Genomic DNA, 6767 nt, shown 5'->3' with positions numbered 1-6767 from the left:
TCCCAACTCCTCAGCCCCTAACCTCTTCAGACTCATTCCGTTCATCCTTCTCGCCCAGATCCCTTTACTATTTTACCTTGTCCCTGCCATTCTGAATGTCTGGAGCAAGGTTTCCTGGGAGAAAAGATCAGAGTAGGTAACTCCCACTTTGTCCATTGCAGGTGGGATACAAATCTTGGATAATACAAAACAACTTTAATAAAATCACTAGTATCTTCCATTTGGGATTTTCTCTGAAAAATAAAAAAGAAAAAGATGAATTTATTTCCCACCTTCACATGCCAAAAAAACCTCTGCTTTTTAATTTTTTTTTAATACTTTTGGGTTTAATTCCAAGAGATAACTATGGTAGAACAAAGGAAGGAAGATTTTTAAATTCTAACTTTTTCTTTGTAGCTTTCACCAAAACCCATTAAAAAAAAATAGAACAACTAACACATAATCTTGACTGGTGACTATAAGATGAAGACAGTGTGGTTTTGGGAGGAATATTTTTTGTTTATTTTCATCTTTTACTTAAGTTCAGGCAGTACATGTACAGGTTTATTACATGGGTAAAGTGTATGCTGCTGAGGTTTCTAGTACAAATGATCCCATCACCCAGGTAATCACCAGGTAAAAACCTGATATGTAGTTTTTCAACCCTTGCTGCCCTGCCATCCTCCCCGCTTTATTAGTCCCCAGTGCTTGTTGTTCCCATGTTCATGTCTAAAGATAATGTTTTGTGATTCAGTCTCTGTAGAAGTTCCAGGATGACAAGAAGAATGGAAAAAATGAGAAAAAAAAAAAGGCAACTCTTGGAGTGAGAATAAATATAAACACAAAGAGAGAGAACAGAAGATAAAAAATGAAAAATAGTGAAGACTTGAAAGCAGAAGTACCCTAAAGGAATATTACAATGTAACTATTCCAGAGATGTTAGAAGCATCTACTCTCATTGTTGACCAGATTCCAATGGCAAATCTCAACTCTAATCTTCATAAGCTTCTAAATCCGGGAGTAGTGAGCCTTCCTGGGCCTTAGCTTGTGCTTTAGGAAGTCATGGCAAATACTAAATTAGATAATATTTTATGCACTTTGCAAATTGAGCTTTGCAGAAGGATATGGTTACATGCCAAGATGTTGCCAAAGCCACCTGATAAATATGAGCTACACCCATTGAATGATAATCTGTTTAAGGCATTTAAAATATTTATATATCAAAACCAAAATGCACATTTGAAAATAATGTACATCATATAATCTCTGGCCATAATGGGAAGAAAATAGTTTTATATCCATTTCCTGTATGAAAGTTGCTATAAAATAGATTAAATAATTTCAACTTTGTGTGTAATGTAATTTTTCTCACAAAATGCAACAAAATGTTTTTGAAAAATTGAATGCCCCATTCAGATCTTCAATGTTTATATAAATGCTGGTCTGAAGGCATTTGTAAGACTATTAAAATAAATCCCATTATTAAAATACTTTCAGTATATGAAATTTTGTTATTTCTCTGGAAACAACCAAGAATCTTCTGGAATCTGCAAATTTCTTATGATTTTAATGTAGTCAACTACTTATGTAAGGACAAGTAGAGGACAAGAAAAGTATACTAAAATGAACTTTTAGGGCCTTCATGTAAGCTATCTGGCTAAATTTTAAAAGGTGCTATAAATTCTTCAAATTATCATCATGTCAAAGTCATACATTATTACATAAATAGGTCTTCTAGGTTCTTGCAGAATAATCAAAATTGCAAATGCCGAATAGTCTGTTGCCAACATTATACTTTCCTTTATAAAAATCTGTTCTAACTAATAATGCCAAATGAAAGTTTGAGCACATAAATTAATGTGCTAGTTAAAGCAAGCAAAACATACAAACCTTTTTTACTTGAATATACCAGTTTCCATAAAAAGAATCTCAACCCAAAATTCATATAATCAATTGCTTACATAAAGAGATTTATGTTTCATATGCTCATTGTCTTCAATTACATCAAAACAAAGTTTTCAATGTAAGCTATGCTGTTGAATGACAATAAAGTCATCAATATAGAAACTTGTGATTTACAACCTCTTTAGACACCGGTAATTGATTATGTTCTCTGATGGCATTATATCAAATGAAAATAGGCATTCAGACAATACTAATTAAAACATATGGTAATTCAAATGAAGTCACTTAAATTTCTTCTATGAGTAAAAGATGAGTTTAATATATACAGGAGAAAAAATTACTTTTAAGCATAAAGAATATGCTTATATTCCATCACTTGAAATCTCACTTGTAAATTCTTTGTACATCTCTCTACCTGAATCCTAAAGTTACTTTCCAATTTGTCAATATTTATTTGGTCATGTTGGAATTATTAAATTAATTTAAGAAATTTTTATTTTAAAATTTAGGTAACAACTAAGTCAATTTTTTATTATTTTTATGTAAGAAGAACTTAATATACATATTCCTAATGTTAAATACATCTTATTTGTTACTTTTCATTGTTATTGTTCTTAAGAAAGCCTTCAAAACATGGTACTATCTACTTTAAACAATGACTGAAATGTTACCTTCTTTTAAAGAGCATTAAAATCTGTCAGGAAAAATGATAGAATATTATGAAATATTAGTTATTTTCAGACTACAGTAAAAATATCTCTGATATAAAGTAGTTACTATAATAAACAATTGCAATACTTCTAATAACAGTGGCTGATGTTGTCTATATGAAATTATGTACCTTATATTTGAGAATATGTTTCAGAAAATATAGAGTAAAGGAAATTCTTATAACAAATCTTGTCACCTCTAATTAAACCTAAGATTCTTCTCAAAATACTATTACTAAAGTCAACCTCAAAATTAATTTCAAATTAATCTCAAAAGTATATTAGCTCCAAAAATTAAAAAAAATAAGCATTTTGAATCAGATTTTTTAAATTGTGGTAGGAACACTATAAATGAGATATATTCTCCTAACAAATTTTTAAGTGTATAACACAGTTTTGTTAATTAAAGGTACAATATTGTGCAGCAGATCTCTAGAATTTAACCACTTTGAATAACTGAAATTTTGTATCCATTGGATAGCAACCTCCCATAAACTGCATGATTGGATTTATCACGAAGATTACTTATGTTAGACTTAAGCACAGTCTAAAATGATTATCTAAAATAATCAAATAGATGGTGTATTATCATTTTGATGTGCCGTTGAATTATTCTGCCAGTATTTGGTCAAGGATTTTGTGTCTATATTCATTCAGGATATTGGTCTGCAGTTTGTTGTTGTGTCCTCATCTAGTTTTGGTATCGGGGTGATAACTGAACTCACAGAATGAGTTATGGAGAATTCCCTCCTCCTGTATTTTTTTGGAACAATTTTGGGAGGATTGGTAGCAGTTATTTTTATATTTGGAAAGACTCAACTGTGAATCCACCTGGTCCTGGGCGTTTATTATTTTGTTGGAAGAATATTTATGACAGATTTAATCCAGTAACTTATTATTGGTCTGTTCAGGAATTCTATTTCTTCCTCATTCATGCTTGGATGGTTGTGTGTTTCCAGGATTTATTAGTTTCCCCTACGTTTTTTAGTTTGTGAGCCTGTAGTTGCTCATAGTAGTCTGTAATGCCTCCTTTTTCACTTGTGATGTTGTTTATTTGGATCTTCTATTCTTTTCTTGGTCTAGCTAGCAGTTAATCAATTTTATGTTTTTGAAAACCGACTTTTTGTTTCGTTGATCACTTGTATTCTATTTTTGGTCTCAATTTCATTTAGCTCTGCTCATTTTTGTTATTTCTTTTCTTCTGCCAACATTGAGTTTAGTTTGTTCTTGCTTTACTAATGCCTTGAGGTGTGAGGTTAGGTTGATGACTTAGGATTTTTCTGCTTTTCTGATGTACGCATTTAATTGTATAAACTTTTCTCTTAGCACTGCTTTTGCTGTATCCCAGACATTTTGGTATGTTGTGTTTCCATTTTCATTCATTTCAAAAAAAATTCTAAATTTTGTCTTAGTTTCTTCATTGACTCAAAAATTGTTCAGAAGCATGTTATTTAATTTCCAAGTATTTTTATAGATTCTAACGTTCCTCTTCTTATTAATTTCTAGTATATTCTGCTGTGATCTGAAAAGATATTTAACATAATTTTGATTTTTTTAACTTGTTGAGACTGATTTTGTAGCCTTACTTATGATGTATCTTGGAGAATGTTACACATTCTGATGATAAAAATTTATATTCTTGAATTGTTGGATAAAATGAAATGTCTACCAGATACATCTGGTTTACAGTCAAATAAATAATCAATAGAGTGAACAGACAGCCTGCAGAATGAAAGAAAATGTTTGCAAAACTGTACCTCAGACAGGGGATTGATAGTCAAAATTGATGAGAAAAATCACACAACCCAACCGAATAAATAAATAAATAATCCCATTAAAAAGTGGGCAAAGGACATGAACAGATATTTTGCTAAAAAGGACATACAAATGGCCAAGAACAGGAAAAACTGGTCATCAACCCTAATCATTAGAGAAATGCAAATTAAAACCATAATGAGATAACATTTTGTACCAATCATAATTATTAAAAAAAAATTAACAGAACTTTGCAAGAATGCAGATAAAAGGGAATACTTATATACTGTTGGTGGGAATGTAAATTAGTAAAATCTTTATAAAAAACAGTGAGGTGATTTCTCAAAGAACTAAAAATAGGACTACGATATGATCCAGCAATCCCACTACTGGGTAATTACCCAAAGGGAAAGAAATTGTTATCTCAAAAGGATACATGAACTCATGTTTATTGCTGCACTATTCACAATAGCAAAAATATGAAATCACTGTATGTGTACATCAATGGATTACTATATTTTTAAAAATGTGTTGTAGATATGCATAATAGAATACTATTCAGCCATGAAAAAGAATGAAATCATGTCTTTTGCAGCAACATAGATAGAACTAGAGGCTGTAAGAGAACTAACACAGAAGCAGAAAGTCAATTACCACTTTGGTAATTGGAAGTGGAAACTACATAATACTCAATATTCATGGGCATAGAGTGTGGAATGATAACAACGTGGACTTGAAAGGGTTGGGGGCTGGGAAGGGTGAAAAACAAGATACTTAACAGGTACAATGTATGTTATTCTGATGATAGAGACACGAAAAGCTCTGAATTCACCATTATGCAGTATATCCGTGTAACAGAATTAGACTTCACTTCATAAATTCATACAAATAAAATAAAAAGTAAAGATAAAAGAAATCAAACACAGAAAAGCAGAGAGTAGACAGTGGTTGTCAGGAACTGGGGGAGAAGATAAAGTAGGAAGTTGAATCACATGTTTTTAAAGTAAAAGTTGAATCCACAGCTAACACAACAACAAAGTCATTTATTGTCTTCAACAAGAAATTGTTGAGCTGATAATAGGCTGATCATTTCTATCTGTCATCAGAATCAGAGGAGTGTGGAATGTAACATATCAAACATTGTAAGTATATTTGAAAAAACATCAATTTAGTTGGGAAAATAAAAGCCCAATTTTTATTTTACAGCAAAAAAAAAAAAAAAAAAACCGTAAGTTTATAATACAAAATACTTTTATGTAGGTATATTCTAAAAATGCTCTCAACTGCACAGCATGATGTGTCAGAGCCAGTGAGAAAACTGGATCTGAAAAAGGCAAACTACATAAACATAACTACTGGCATCTTATCAAGTTGATTTGAAATTGACACGTATTTTATTAATTACATATATATTTTTCAAAAACCTATTTTTTTCAATCTACCCTCACATTTCACATCAACTTGTGTTATCCCTTTAAGATGACTGACAAGGATAAACCAGTTATTTTTATTGTCCCAAGTTGTCTCATATGAAAAATAAAATGAGATTTTTCAATGATATTTGTATGAGCTTTGTCATGCTACAGTCACAAAAGATAAGACAAAAGTCTTGAAGTCTCAGTGGATTCAAGCCACAAAGTTTTCTTTCCTACTCGTTTTTGTTCATACCTCATGTCCAGTATAATTTAGCAAGCGGCACTTGCACCAAGTTACCCTCACTCTTGGACCCAGAGTGATAAAACAGCTGCTAACTGGAAAATCATTTCCATCTCAGAAGGAAGAGAGAGTCTAGTGCGTGATAACTTGGATAAACATCCATCTAGAAGTGACTCATGTCATCCCTGCATTAACATTTTTCTGATCAAATCAAGAAATATGACCATTCGCAAATTCAAAGTAAAAAGTAAGTGCAAGCCTATCAACTTGCCAAGGAAAAGAAGCAGAAGTGTTTTCAGGCAACATCAAAGACTATAACAATTTGCCCTCTGGGTTGCCAAATATGCAGCTTATGCTCCTTTCTACATTTCAGAACATGAGGAAAAACCAAAAGTTCTACTTAATCTCTGCATCAGGCACAAAGTCTGATGTCTGAGCATGATGCCTGGCTGTGTCTTCGCAGCCATTCCTCTTGGTACAGAAATCTATAAACTTAAAATCCAAGTTGTCTGCTTCCAATGCTCTTAATATATGATGAAGCATCAAAAGGAAACTCACAGTAAATATTCCATTTGATAGAAAAATGATGGGAGAATCAGCAGTCACTTACGCATAGAAAATCTATAACTTACTTGCATATTATGCAAAGTCCCCTACACTAGATTATGAAATGTATCATTATTAGGCCCTAATTCTTCTCTACTGAAGGCCTCCCCAGTCTCTTATGCCCTGGCTCTAATCCTTAGGTAATTCCTCCTTTCT

This window comes from Theropithecus gelada, chromosome 3, assembly GCF_003255815.1.
Source record: "Theropithecus gelada isolate Dixy chromosome 3, Tgel_1.0, whole genome shotgun sequence".
Lineage (NCBI taxonomy): Eukaryota > Metazoa > Chordata > Mammalia > Primates > Cercopithecidae > Theropithecus > Theropithecus gelada.
Note: the sequence above shows the minus strand (reverse complement) of the source record.